The sequence below is a fragment of the Hyla sarda genome, chromosome 11, assembly GCF_029499605.1.
Source record: "Hyla sarda isolate aHylSar1 chromosome 11, aHylSar1.hap1, whole genome shotgun sequence".
Lineage (NCBI taxonomy): Eukaryota > Metazoa > Chordata > Amphibia > Anura > Hylidae > Hyla > Hyla sarda.
Window position 1 is genome coordinate 74,695,488 of NC_079199.1, and position 15,676 is coordinate 74,711,163.

The 15,676-nt window shown below is 42.7% G+C and overlaps 1 non-coding gene and 3 pseudogenes across 1 annotated transcript; all 4 read right to left on the reverse strand.

Annotated features, from left to right (window-relative positions):
• Window positions 1–583: 583 nt before the first annotated feature.
• On the reverse strand, window positions 584–762 carry LOC130296064 (U2 spliceosomal RNA; annotated as a pseudogene).
• A 2,087-nt stretch (window positions 763–2,849) lies between these two features.
• LOC130296135 (U2 spliceosomal RNA) lies at window positions 2,850–3,026 on the reverse strand (annotated as a pseudogene).
• A 6,758-nt stretch (window positions 3,027–9,784) lies between these two features.
• Window positions 9,785–9,973, reverse strand: LOC130296163 (U2 spliceosomal RNA). The gene has a single exon (XR_008849150.1). It is a non-coding gene; the product is annotated as a U2 spliceosomal RNA (small nuclear RNA).
• Window positions 9,974–15,141: 5,168 nt separating this feature from the next.
• On the reverse strand, window positions 15,142–15,274 carry LOC130296105 (U2 spliceosomal RNA; annotated as a pseudogene).
• Window positions 15,275–15,676: the final 402 nt, after the last annotated feature.

Consider the following 15,676-nt stretch of genomic DNA (forward strand, 5'->3'; position numbering starts at 1 on the left):
GGCCCCCCAACAAACCTTACCCTTCGCCTCCGGACCAAAAGGTACCTGCGAGGTTCCAGGTTCGATGTCCCTTTTCGCCGAAGCTACTTGGGGACCACAAATGCTCCCGGCATCCCCCTTGGCGTTAGCCAAGGTATCTGCCCGCAGAGCCGATTACGGTAGGTACCCTGCCAAAGCAGGAGTACCCGGGGTGTTTGCAGGGAGGTGCGGAACCTAATGGCCACACACACCTCCCCTAGACCGCCAGGAGGGACACCCAGAAGGGCTACCGCATCCTGACAAATCCTGTGAACACACAACACGCAAAAAGTGACACAGTGAGACAAAAAAGAAATAAATAAGTGAATGTGTGCAGATATACTGCCCGGACATCCGGCCAGATCTATAAAAATTTCTCTGATCCTAGCCAGAAGGCCGGGAATCAAGAGGTGAGTGCCACAAGGTGAAGAGATTATGGTGCCCGTGCTTCAACTCAGTGAGTCTATCCTCCCAGTGAGTTTCGGCACCTCGGGGTCACCACTCCCCGAGGCACAAAAGTACCTCGGCTCTAGACCCTCTCAGCCTCATGGCGAGACCCGGAGGGAACAGGTCACATTGGGGCAGCCGTCGAGCTGATTCCTCAGAACCAGCCCCGGAAAGCCCTGGTACACCTGCATCCTCCATGCAGCACCCATCCCCACATCGGCGTTACTGTCCACCGGCATGAAAAACTGATAAGAACAGCTACTACACTTGATCTTAGCCAAAAGGCCAAGAAGCGATAACCGTGAAAGGGGCGGGCCCAACAAGGTCCCCTTCATGGGCACTATCACTGCTTGCTGTCAGGGAGGCTGCCAGACAATTTCCCATGCACACTCTGGGCTGGGGGGCAGTCAACCACCAGTACACACAGCAGAACCTAAACCCATACCATTATTGCTAAGCAGCAAGACAGGGGCCCATTGCACTCCCACGGGGCCTTTTTAAATGCAATCCATAACCCGGATTTGCCAGGAACCCTTCTTACTCCTCCTACTTGCATGTGACACTGGGCTTAGGATCTGCATAGGAAACACACACACAAGCACACACCTACCTTTGTTGCCTGCAGATGCCTCCTTGGCTGTCCCCAAACGGTATCAAACCAACACCCACGGGAAGCTGTAAGCATAGAGGACATGCCTGCACCCTATTGGACTTACTTGTGTGGGTTAAATCCGGGTTATTTGACAACCTATGGCGGTGATGGTTCTGCTCAGGCAGAGCAGTGCTGATGCTCCTCATAAAGCTGTCGCTGCTGTGAAGGTTCTAGGCGACATCACAATCCCTATGGTTACATACACAACAAAGCTGGGTTGTTGTTGTTTACACTCTGCAAGGCCTGTGGAAGTGAGTGACATCATAGCACTGTAGTTCTAAGGGTTCTAGATGGAGGCAACAATCTCCTGTTGCTTCTATGAAGGCCATAATAGACGACATCACCAACCAGCTCCATAGTCACATACACAGCTAAGGTGAGATGTTGTTTACACCTAGTGATGTCAGTGGTATTGAGTGACATCACAGCACAGTGCTAAGGCTCCTGAGCCTGGACACAGCAGCGGCTGCAATATCTCAACGCAGAATACGTTTATATATATATATGTGTGTGTGTGCGCGTATATATATATATATATATATATATATATATATATATATATATTTCTCCGCTGAAATCACTTTTAAACCCATTTCCACCTTTTTTTCCCTTCTCTTCCTCTTACTTTTTTTTCACGTTTTTTTTACGTTTTTCTCCTTTTCGCCTCTTTTCTGGGCGTATTATTCTTCTTTTTCTTCTTTTTTTTCGTCTAATGCATACCCTATCAGTGCAGCAATGCTTATTCAATACCGCCAGCAGATGGAGACACTGGGGGATAATTTTCTGAGGATTTATATTGATTTTTCCTGTCTGAATTTGTCGCACAGAAAGTTGCAGGCCAAATATGTGTGACATTTCTGCGACTTTAGCTTCTAGAGCATTTTTACAACATTATACATAGGTGCTGAATACATAAAAAGCGACTGTTCAGCGACAGACAAGTCGCATCGGCTGAAAGTAGGCCAGAATGTCAGTCCATGTTGGAGCAGGTTTAGATACAGTCTAAAGCATAGATCTCAAAGTCTGTGCACAGAATTTAGCAAGGGCCTCGCACCTTCTGATGCATTAGGTAGGTGCACAATAGCATAGCCTAACCCTCTGTACTTTGGTCTATATTGATGCGGGACATAGACAGCCAGCTGATGACCAATCCATTAGTGCAATGGATGGCTGGAAGCATTTGTCTTTGCCTTTGCAATACCACAGAAGCAATGCATGGTCAATGTACAGCAATGACACACCTGTGTGAACAGCCAGGAGACCCCCCATGTTATGTTACATAGTTACATAGTTACATAGTTAGTACGGTCGAAAAAAGACATATGTCCATCAAGTTCAACCAGGGAATTAAGGGGTAGGGGTGTGGCGCGATATTGGGGAAGGGATGAGATTTTATATTTCTTCATAAGCATTAATCTTATTTTGTCAATTAGGAACATTCAGCACCCACCCGCTATAAGGCAGCTGCCTATCATGTCATGCCCTACCTACCTGCACAGGTGTGCTGGCTGCTCAGATGATCCAATTAAGGAGGCCATTTAGTCAGCAGCAGCAGAAGTCCTGTGCCTGGACGCTCCAACAGCGGCCAGACACAAGCAGAAGCAGAAGCAGCAGCAGCACCACCTTTTGTTTTTTGGCTGCAGCAGCAGCAAGGCCCACAGGGCTGGCTAGCTGGCTAGCCAGCAAGCAGGTAGCAATGAAAGTAGGAATCTTTCTTTTTAACCCTGTAAGTGGGTGGTGCACTGTACCCGAAGATACTGCCATATCGGGTCAATGCATAGGGCGACGGAAGCAAGCTTCGAAATCGGCCCCCGTTCTCAAAAATCCATTTAATATATGGTCCCCAGATAGGGGACGTATCAGATATTAAACTGATAAGAACAGATTTTTTTACTTTTAGATATAATATTCTTAGACTAAAAGACCTTACGCAGTCCAGATTACACTTAGTCTGCTAAAAGCATATTCCACAGATGTAGATTCCAAAGACTTTTAGCCACTTTGTGACCTAATCTTTTTTTTATCCAATAAATAGAAAACATACATCTCACTAAGAGCTAGGCGAACACAATCTTTAGAGGTAATAGTGTCTCTTTTAAAAAGAAGAATATTCCTCGTCTTCCATAGTGCAATTTTAATACAATTTATACTAATCCACAAAACCCGAGACTTCTCCACAGATAAAACATTATAAAATCCATATAAAATAACTTCATGATTTAAAAAATTAAGATCAGAAATGAATTTTAGTAAGGGTCCTATCAAATGCCATATCTCTTGGGCGTAAAAACAGTTCCAAAAAATGTGTAAAACTGTTTCCTCACTAGGACACCCCATTCTCGGGCACTTTGCACTACGACACAATCCTCTTCTGTGTTGGAATTCTCTGGTAGGCAAACATTGATGTGCTATCTGCCAGGCCAGATCTTTTAAGTCATTAGATAAGAATCCCATATTCACCATCCTCCAAACTCTTAGAGATTTCTCAGTGGAATAATTAGATATTAAGCAAATCTGTTCTATCTTCCTGATTTCAGGAACTAATTTTCGTGCATTACTACAAATTTCTTGACTAAAATTAGCAATGCCATAAATACGAATAATCTTTTCTAAAACCACATAGTGCGCTGGGGGAATAAATAAGATTGGGGACGTTAAAGGTAAGGTTATCCACTTTCTTTTTCTAAAAATGTGACCTGCAGCATATTTTAAAAAATAAGACCAATAACAGTTTCTTTGCAAGCCATTAAAACACATAGAAAAAAAGTGAATATATAAAAACCTTTTTAAATCAGGCACATCCTTACCCCCCAATTTCTTTGTCTTCATCATTACATCTCTCCTGAGTTTATCCATTTTAGACCCCCATAAAAAATGAAAGCAAATCTTGTTTAAAAACTTTAAGGTGCGTTCACTCGGTGGGAAAACCAAGCTTAAATATAGCATGATAGGTAGCAACAAAGCTTTCATTATCAGTACTTTTCCTTCTATTGTTAATTTCCTCATTTTCCAAAAACTTATTTTCTTTTGCACTTTCTCTTTGACGATAGACCAGCTTTCCTCTCCATTATTTTCATTGTCAAAGATGACACCCAAGATTTTGATTTTATCATATTGCACATTCACCTCCGTATTGCCCCAATTCCCTATTGCAAAGCAATCACATTTATTTTTATTTAATTTGAAGCCAGAGCCCTCACAAAAAAATTCTGTCTGTCTGATAGCACGTTTCAGGGTTGGTTCATCTGAACATAGAATATTAACATCATCCATGTATGCTATCGTCTTTACGCTCTGTCCTCCACTTCCAGGGATTGGCACTCCTCTAATGAGCTTATCTTTTCTCAAAACATTCAACAGAGGTTCTATTGCACATATGAAAAGAATGGGTGATAGGGGGCACCCCTGTTTCACCCCAGACTGTAAAAATACCTCTTGGGATAAAAAACCGTTAATTAAAATACGACTAAAACAGTTTTTATATAAAAGTGCAATTTTTCCAACAATAAAATCAGGAAAATTCATTTTCTTTAAAACCAACCATAAAAAATCATGAGAAACACGGTCATAAGCCTTTTGAAAATCCAAGGATAAAATTGCCAATTTCTGATCACATTGTTTCTGATACCATAAAACATCTTTTACAAGGTTTAGATGATCACTTATTTTCCTTCCAGGTACTCCGCATACTTGGTCACTGTGTATAACCTTAGCAATTACCTGCTTGAGCCTATTTGCTAAAATTTTTGCTAAAACCTTATAGTCTGTATTTAGCAGGGTAATAGGCCTCCAATTTTCTAATTTAGAGATGTCTCCTTTTTTAAAAATCAGAGTAACAACACCATCTCTCCAGGACGCAGGTAAAATCTCAGATTTAAAAGCACAGTTAAAAATACCTAAAAGATCATCTTTTAAAATGGACCAAAAACACAAATAAAATTCAACTGGCAACCCATCCGAACCAGGTGTTTTACCATTTAAAAAACTCTTAAAAATGCTTAAAAGTTCAGGTAAAAAGATTTCATCACAAAGGCTGTCTTGGTCAGTTTTGTCAAGTTTTGAATCCAAGGTATCTAAAACATCATTAGTAAAGGAAATATCAATATCTTTTTTATTAAAAAGCTCCTGATAAAATACTTGTGCTTCTCGCAACATCTCTTCATTAGTTATCTTCCCTTCTATTACAGATATCATTTCTTTCTTTCCCACCACCTTCTTAAAAAAGAATCTCGAACACTTTTCATCATTCTCCAGACATTGCACCTTGCTGTTAAAAATCATTTCTTTTCCTTTTTGACTAATGGCATTTTTTATTTCATTCTTTGTCTGAGCAATAACATCATCCATCTCAAGCCCGGCTTGCTTTAGTTTATAATATGTTTGGATTTTAGTGTTTAACATTTTAAACCATAACTTTTTCTCCTTAGCCTTTTGGATGCCCACACGGATAAAAAACAGTTTAGTCCACTTTTTAACATCCTCCCACCAATCCAAAATATTTTTATATTGGGATTGACGCAATCTCCATTTGTTATAAGCAGCAATAAAATCATTTTTTGTTTTCATGTCCTCTAATAAAGTAGTGTTGAGCTTCCAAACGCCTCTGCCTTTCTCTAGGCCAGGTAAAGTGACATGTGCATATAATAACTTATGATCAGAGAAAATATTCGATAAAAGAGAAACATCAACTAGATTAAAACTTTCCGATAAAAAAATAAAATCAATCCTGGATTTGCAGACATTATTTTCCCATGTGTAACCAGGGTCGTCTGGGTATTTTCTCCTCCAGACATCGGTAAAGTTAAATCCTCAGTCATACTCTTAATCTGTTTCTCTGTTTTATCCACTCTGACATGCACACTTCCACTCTCACGATGATCACCACTCATACAACAATTAAAATCTCCAGCCATTAAAATAGGTGTTGAACCTGGGATAAAAGCCTGAATATCATTAATCAAGTCGGCTCTCTCATTTTTTTCAGGAGAAGCATAGATGTTAAAAAGCTTAATCTCCGAGCCATTGTACTTAATATTAACTAATAGCGCTCTACCAGGTATAATTTCTAAGAAGGACAAAACTTGTACATCTGAACCTCTAAACAAGATCCCAACACCTGAAGATCTGTTCATATTGTCACCCGACCAGACCGATGGTCCCAAAGTCCAGCCACGACAAAGGTCCTCATAATTTGGACTATGTTCAATTCCACATTCTTGTAAAAAGAACAGAGAACAGTCCAAGGTCTCTAAAAAACTAAACAAAGCAGCCCTTCTCGTAGTGCTCTTTAGACCTCTCACATTAAGAGAGGAGCACTTTAAGGAAGCTATTCGCTACTGGAGTTTGAGTCCGATATTTTTTGGATCGGACGCTGATCTTATAGAAGGCCTCCATGCATGTTGACTGTCCTCACATTCCTCTGAGCTTTTTTTGACAGGCCGTTTAATGCCAAGTTGTGGCTCATCTCCGAGTTCCTTCTTCCGCTTGATCTCCTTCACGCCAACCTCCATGGCTTCACTGCTCACTAGTGACCCTCCACCGCCAGAACCCTCCACAGAAGGTCTCCCCTCTGTCTCAGGCACAGCAGCAGAAAGGTCCATAAGCTCCGCCACGACATCAGAAGTTACAGCCGGCTTTTCTGAAGGCGCCTCAGACCGCTGGGGTGCTTTCGCAGGTGGTTCTTCAGCTTGCACTACACCCACTCTCCCCGCTACACGGTCAGCCCACGATCTAGCTACACTGGAACGGAGACTGCAATCTTTAAAGGCATGGCCTTCTTCACCACAAATGTTGCAGACGATTTTAGCACAGTCCTTAGAAACATGGCCTTCTTGATTGCACCGACCACAGCGAACTGTAGTGTCCGTGCAAACTTCCATAGTATGTCCGAATTTCTTACATTTCCTACAAAAAGTAGGCATCTCGGGATAAAACAAATAGCCCTTATCCCGACCGATAGAAAAGTTGGAGGGTGGATGACACAACCCTCCAATGCCAGTAGCATCCTCCTTCATTTTCACAAAAAACTTATGTTTCCCCGTCCATAGGTCTTCTGAATTCATCACCTTATGGGAATACTTAACAGAACTGCAGTATTTCCCCAAAAAGAGCTCAATATGGGACACCGTCACAAAGGGATTGTGCATACACACAACTAGAGGAATATCGCCTCCAGTATACAACACTGTGACCGTGATCCCATCAAGCTCAGCAAGGTCTTGATTGCTTTTCAGCTTCTCAAAAAGATTCTGGCATGCATAAGCAGAGTCCAGAGTTAGGATGAAGCTGCCCTTCCGAGGATCTCTGAGACAGACGATGTTCTCTTTCTTCACCCCAAGAAGCTTGTAGAGAGTTTCTTTCACAAAATAAGAAAGTTGGACGAGTTCTTGTTTGTCTTCATCAACATCAAAGCGAAAGGAAAAACGAATCCGCGTTTCACCGGATGTAAGGTAACGGATGCGAACACCCATCTTGTCGATCGCCTTTTCGGTTCCTCGTAGCAGCCCCCCTTGGAAAAGGTAGGACAATCTCCCAGGATCCTCCTGACCAGACACTTGATCTAGCCAAAAGGCCGAGAAGCGATAACTGTGAAAGGGGCGGGCCCAACAAGGTCCCCTTCATGGGCACTATCACTGCTTGCTGTCAGGGAGGCTGCCAGACAATTTCCCATGCACACTCTGGACTGGGGGGCAGTCAACCACCAGTACACACAGCAGAACCTAAACCCATACCATTATTGCTAAGCAGCAAGACAGGGGCCCATTGCACTCCCACGGGGCCTTTTTAAATGCAATCCATAACCCGGATTTGCCAGGAACCCTTCTTACTCCTCCTACTTGCATGTGACACTGGGCTTAGGATCTGCATAGGAAACACACACACAAGCACACACCTACCTTTGTTGCCTGCAGATGCCTCCTTGGCTGTCCCCAAACGGTATCAAACCAACACCCACGGGAAGCTGTAAGCATAGAGGACATGCCTGCACCCTATTGGACTTACTTGTGTGGGTTAAATCCGGGTTATTTGACAACCTATGGCGGTGATGGTTCTGCTCAGGCAGAGCAGTGCTGATGCTCCTCATAAAGCTGTCGCTGCTGTGAAGGTTCTAAGCGACATCACAATCCCTATGGTTACATACACAACAAAGCTGGGTTGTTGTTGTTTACACTCTGCAAGGCCTGTGGAAGTGAGTGACATCATAGCACTGTAGTTCTAAGGGTTCTAGATGGATGCAACAATCTCCTGTTGCTTCTATGAAGGCCATAATAGACGACATCACCAACCAGCTCCATAGTCACATAAACAGCTAAGGTGAGATGTTGTTTACACCTAGTGATGTCAGTGGTATTGAGTGACATCACAGCACAGTGCTAAAGCTCCTGGGCCTGGACACAGCAGCGGCTGCAATATCTCAACGGAGAATACGTTTATATATATATGTGTGTGTGTGCGCGTATATATATATATATATATATATATATCTATATATATATATTTCTCCGCCGAAATCACTTTTAAACCCATTTCCAGCTTTTTTTCCCTTCTCTTCCTCTTACTTTTTTTTCACGTTTTTTTACGTTTTTCTCCTTTTCGCCTCTTTTCTGGGCGTATTATTCTTCTTTTTCTTCTTTTTTTTTCGTCTAATGCATACCCTATCAGTGCAGCAATGCTTATTCAATACCGCCAGCAGATGGAGACACTGGGGGATAATTTTCTGAGGATTTATACTGATTTTTCCTGTCTGAATTTGTCGCACAGAAAGTTGCAGGCCAAATATGTGTGACATTTCTGCGACTTTAGCTTCTAGAGCATTTTTACAACATTATACATAGGTGCTGAATACATAAAAAGCGACTGTTCAGCGACAGACAAGTCGCATCGGCTGAAAATAGGCCAGAATGTCAGTCCATGTTGGAGCAGGTTTAGATACAGTCTAAAGCATAGATCTCAAAGTCTGTGCACAGAATTTAGCAAGGGCCTCGCACCTTCTGATGCATTAGGTAGGTGCACAATAGCATAGCCTAACCCTCTGTACTTTGGTCTATATTGATGCGGGACATAGACAGCCAGCTGATGACCAATCCATTAGTGCAATGGATGGCTGGAAGCATTTGTCTTTGCCTTTGCAATACCACAGAAGCAATGCATGGTCACTGTACAGCAATGACACACCTGTGTGAACAGCCAGGAGACCCCCCATGTTATGTTACATAGTTACATAGTTAGTACGGTCGAAAAAAGAAATATGTCCATCAAGTTCAACCAGGGAATTAAGGGGTAGGGGTGTGGCGCGATATTGGGGAAGGGATGAGATTTTATATTTCTTCATAAGCATTAATCTTATTTTGTCAATTAGGAACATTCAGCACCCACCCGCTATAAGGCAGCTGCCTATCATGTCATGCCCTACCTACCTGCACAGGTGTGCTGGCTGCTCAGATGATCCAATTAAGGAGGCCATTTAGTCAGCAGCAGCAGAAGTCCTGTGCCTGGACGCTCCAACAGCGGCCAGACACAAGCAGAAGCAGAAGCAGCAGCAGCAGCAGCAGCACCACCTTTTGTTTTTTGGCTGCAGCAGCAGCAAGGCCCACAGGGCTGGCTAGCTGGCTAGCCAGCAAGCAGGTAGCAATGAAAGTAGGAATCTTTCTTTTTAACCCTGTAAGGGGGTGGTGCACTGTACCCGAAGATACTGCCATATCGGGTCAATTCATAGGGCGACGGAAGCAAGCTTCGAAATCGGCCCCCGTTCTCAAAAATCCATTTAATATATGGTCCCCAGATAGGGGACGTATCAGATATTAAACTGATAAGAACAGATTTTTTTTTTTTAACTTGGCTACCCCTGAGGGGTATCTTTTTATTTAGAATTCATAAAATTTTACAAAGTGCATTACGATTTTTGAATATAATTTTTTCAATAAAAACAAATTTTGATAATAAAATCACATATAACAATAAAAGTTCACATAAATACAATCATAATACACTTAAAATGGGCACTTGGTGGCTTTACAAAAGGGCGTTCCATTCATTAAAATACCATTTTCTAGCTAATAAAGGATAATATTTCTTGTCTAATAAAAAGTACTGGTACATATCACCAAAACAAAGAGCTAAAACATCATTCACAGATAAAATCTCATGTTTAAAAAGTAAAATGTTTCTGGCATTCCATAGAGCTGCTTTAACACAGTTTATGATCTTCCATGCCATTATCTCTTGAGTCCGTATTGGGCATTCCAGACATCCATAAAAAACAGCTGCAGAGTTTAAGTCCTTTATTTCTGTTATCTTCTTCACCAGAGGGAGTATTTTAGTCCATATGCTTTTTGCATAAAAACAAGTCCAGAAAAGGTGGTACACGGTCTCGGGTTCCTGGCAGCCCTCCCTCGGGCATACTGCAGTGTTGGCCATCCTTCTTCAGTGCTGGAATGCCCGGCATGGAAGACACTCGTGTATGCAGCTCCAGGCCAGATCTTTCTGTGAATTAAAAAGATAAATCATATTTGCCATCTTCCATATTTTCCTGCATTTCTCTTCATTAAAATTATTCACAGGGACAATAAAACCACTTTCTTTAATATATTTTAACAGTTTTTTGCTATTAGTTACTTCATTAATACTTTTTCCGTTAAAGTTGTACAGGTTGAAAATTTTCTCTAAAATCTTGTATTGTTGGGGAAGATTAAAAGCATAAGGACAGCTTAAAACAGTTTTAAACCACCCATTCCTCCTCATAAAAAAACCTGTATTAAAACGGATAAAATATGACCAGTAACTATCCTTAAAAAGTGTGCTAACACACATGCTAAAAAACTTGGTAAAAAGGAACGCCCTGATGTCGGGGAAGTCCTTTCCACCCATACCTTTTGGCATCATGACGATCTCTCTTCTCAATTTTTCACTCTTGGAGCTCCATAAAAAGGTAAAACATGCTTTAATAATTTTATTTAAAATCATTTCGGGGGGTGGAAAGACCATGCTAAGATACAATAAAATGGGTAAAATCACCATCTTTGTAACTAAAACCTTCCCCTCCATCGTTAGCTTTCTCATGTTCCACATACAAATTTTTGTGTTTATTTTTTGAGCCACCAAGTCCCAGCTATTAAAACCATTGTTTGACTCACTGAAGGAGACCCCTAAAATCTGCACAGACTCAGACACAGGAATGGGTAAATCCCTTAAAAACAGTCCTCCTATATTTAAAACACTGCTTTTATTAAAATTGACCTTAAAACCGGAGGCGCAACAAAAAAATTCAACTTGCTTTAGGGCTTTTTGAAGCGATGGGGTGTCCCTTCCGAGCACTGCCACATCGTCCATGTACCCCACTACTTTAGCCTCTAGTCCCCCTCCTCCCGGCAGGGGGACCCCTCTTATTTGCTTATCTCTCCTCAAGGTGCATAGTAGAGGCTCAAGCGCACATATGAAAAGTAGTGGGGACAAAGGACACCCCTGCTTCACTCCGGAATTTAAAATCACATCCTGTGTCTTAAAACCGTTAACTAAAATCTTGCTTGTGCAGTTTTTATAAAAGGCCTTAAGAGACAATAAAAAGCCTTCAGGTATACCCATTTTCTCTAAAACCTTAAAAAGATAAAAATGTGACACTCTGTCAAAAGCCTTCTCGAAGTCTAAGGATAAAATGGCTAGTTTTCCGTTTCTAGACTTTGTGTCACTAATCACATCTTTTAAAAGGTTAAGATTTTCCCATATGCTCCTCCCAGGCACCCCACAGACCTGATTTGAATGGATTATTTTCTCTATTACACTTTTTAATCTATTTGCGCACAGTTTTGCCATCACTTTGTAGTCACAGTTGAGGAGGGTGATTGGTCTCCAGTTCTTTAGATCTGACCGGTCTCCCTTTTTGAACAGCAGGGAGACATCACCCTTCCTCCATGAACCTGGGAGGGCTTTTGTTTTAAATACTTCCGTAAAAAGGGAAAAAAGGTCATCTTTTAAAACACCATAAAAAATGACATAAAACTCAATGGGTATACCGTCAGGACCAGGCACCTTACCGGATTTAAAACTCCTGATCGTCTCTAAAACCTCCTGTTCCGAGATCTCCCTCTGTAAAAGAGACTGGGACACAGGGTCTAAAACATTGGTAATCTCCTTCAATGAGTCATTCATAAAATCAATATCAATATTTTTTGTATTAAAAAGATCTGCATAAAATGAATGTACCCTTTTTAAAATACCCTGTACATCTTTTTCTCCTTGTATATTATCAATTAAAACCTTTTTATCTGTTACTTTCTTAAAAAAGTACCTGGAGCAGGTCTCGTTCTCTTCAAGGTGCTTTATTTTGGATCTGAAAATTATCTCTTTTCCCTTCTGCTCCAGGCACTGTTTTATTTCTTTTTTTAAGTCAGTAATTTCTCTATAAACCTCTATACCATTGTCTCTGAATTTGTACAGGGTTTGCAGACGGGTATTTAGAAGGGAGTAAAACTCACGCTTCTCTTTAGCTCTAGAGATCCCTACTCTAATAAAAAACTCTTTTATTTTTATTTTCATTTTCTCCCACCATATACTGATGGGAGTGTTAGGATCTCTTACCCGTCTGCAGTCCCTGTAGAAGTTGATAAAATCGGATAAAACCTGCGGATCTTCTAAAAGGGATACATTCATCTTCCAGGCATTCCTCCCAGTCTTTTTTCTAAAATCACTCTTCACCTTAAAAGATAAAAGTTTGTGATCAGAAAAAACATTGGTTAAAACATCACACTTAAAAGGCAGTACTTGATAAGAACAGAAGATAAAATCGATCCTGGAGCTGCAGTTTGCGTTGCTCCAGGTCACACCGTCTCTTTCTGGTAAAATACTATTGCATTTCTTAAAAACATCAGTAAGTCTAAAATCAATAATCATATTTTTTAACATAGAAGATGTTTTATCATAGTTTCTACTTACTGAATTGGTAAAACGGTGCTCCCCCCTTAAAATACAATTAAAATCACCTGCTAAAATAAGAGGTTCAGAATCATTGATAAAAAGGGGTAAAATCTCTAACATCCGTGCTCTATCATTTTTATTGGGTGAACCATAAAAATTTAAAAACTGCCATTTAATACCATCAATAAAAGCTTTAACCAATAAAATTCTGCCTGGTAAAATCTCATGAATAAAATCAATAAAAGCATTTCCTTTAAAAAGTATGGCGACCCCTGCTGATCTGGATTCGTTAGATCCAGACCAGACTGATGGACCGTGTACCCAATCTTTTTTATACTTTTCATAATTTAAACTATGCGGGATGCCGCACTCCTGCAGGAAAACCACAGAAGCAGCAAAAATAGACAAGTAGTTAAAAAGGGCAACCCGTTTCGCTCGTGAACTTATACTTCTTACATTCATAGACAATCCGGACAACTCAGCCATTGGAGATGTAAAAAAAAGGGAGGCTCAGATAACAAACTAAAAACCAGATTGCGCACTGGAGCTCTCGTTACCCCCCACCTCCGACTCTACCGTACACATAGAGGAAGCCGGAGAGGAACCACCATCGCTCGAGCAGCCCCCCTCTTCCAAGACCACAGGTGTATAGACGGAGTACATTGGTAAGACTAGCTTCTGGGCTCCATTCTCTTTTTCGGCGTCCACCTCTTGCCCCTCCATAGGGGTCGGGTGCGTACTTAGGTCCGTTTCCGGGACCTCGGAGATGGTCACCCCTGAAACCTCCTCCTGGCTGGGAGGAGGAGGGGTATCCACCGCTGGGACCTGTGGAGGAGCTTCACTTGGAGCCCCCGTCACGACAGGAACTTCCATCTGCTCCTCCTGGACCACCTCCGAGTCCGGACGCCCTTTGGAGCCCCTCCGTCTTTTCACCTTTGCTACTCCGTCCATGTTTTCACACTCAGGGGGACCCCGAGCAGGAGGACCTTCTGGGGTGGAATCGGGCACCTCTCGCTCTTCCACCTTCTCTGAGGTATCTGCCCGATCCCCTCTCGCATTTCTCTTCCCCGGCCTCCTCTCTATTGGGGTCCCCCTTTCCCCCTGTGCCTCTTTCTCCTGGGGTTCTTTTGGGGGGGCCGTGGTCTCCATCTCACAGCTTACCTCTTCTTGTGGGGGGTGCTCCTCCTCTCTGGCTTTTCCCCAGGCTGGTCTCCGGACGTCTCTCTTGGGTTGCCCTTGCTGTTCTGTGGTTTTTTTTGGTCTGTGGGGACAGGAAGCATACACGTGACCAAAGTGACGGCAAAAATTACATCTCAAACCCTTATCATATTTTTCTGTTTCATGTTGCATGCTTCCACATTTCTTACAGGAACTTTCACAATTTTCCTTTATGTGCCCATAACGTTGGCACCTTCTGCAGAAGTTTGGCATTCCCGCAAAAAAGAGGTCGCCACACACATTGTTTAATTTAAAACGTGCAGGCGGTAAAAGTATCCCCCCTGGGAGGGTGGGGTCTTTGTTACACGTGACTTGATATCGCCATTTTGAGGTCCAGACACCACAGTCGTTCATGATTTTTCCTCTGAACTCCACCTTTTTAAAGTAGGCTGTCAGGAACCCATCAATCTCTCTCTGATTTACAAAAGGGGAGTACATCTTCACGACAATCAACTTGGTTTCATCTAGGACGTGCTCGACAATTTGGATACCCTTAAGCCTCGGATCATCTTGCTTTGGAATTCTCATTATCGCATCTAAGAATACGCCTTCCCCTATGAAAGTGCAGTCGTAGATCCTCCGCTTAGGGTAATCCTGGATGGCCAAAATCTCTCGCTTACGAACATTAAGAATCTTGTCGAGCACGTCCTCTATCACGAACCTCATGCCACGTGCATCCGCCGCATCACCTGTGAGAATGACCCGCACAGTGTGTTTAATCCGGGCATATGCCGGTACCGAACCAGGATCTAGATCTTCATCCATGGTTCATTCGTGTTTTGGTCTGGTTCTCTCCGCTCCAACCAACCAGCCAATTCGCTCAAACCTCTCTCCACCCGAAGGCTTTGAGAGGCGATCGCAACCCGTTACCCTGGGACTAAGCCCTCTCCCCAATAGCAACAAGTGGGTGAAGCCCAGGAAATAAACCTGGGCGATCCCACAAGGCCGAGGAGAGGGGTACCCGAGTACCTTCTGACCAGATCTCCTGTATTACTACACTTGATCTTAGCCAAAAGGCCGAGAAGCGATAACCGTGAAAGGGGCGGGCCCAACAAGGTCGCCTTTATGGGCACTATCACTGCTTGCTGTCAGGGAGGCTGCCAGACAATTTCCCATGCACACTCTGGGCTGGGGGGCAGTCAACCACCAGTACACACAGCAGAACCTAAACCCATACCATTATTGCTAAGCAGCAAGACAGGGGCCCATTGCACTCCCACGGGGCCTTTTTAAATGCAATCCATAACCCGGATTTGCCAGGAACCCTTCTTACTCCTCCTACTTGCATGTGACACTGGGCTTAGGATCTGCATAGGAAACACACACACAAGCACACACCTACCTTTGTTGCCTGCAGATGCCTCCTTGGCTGTCCCCAAACGGTATCAAACCAACACCCACGGGAAGCTGTAAGCATAGAGGACATGCCTG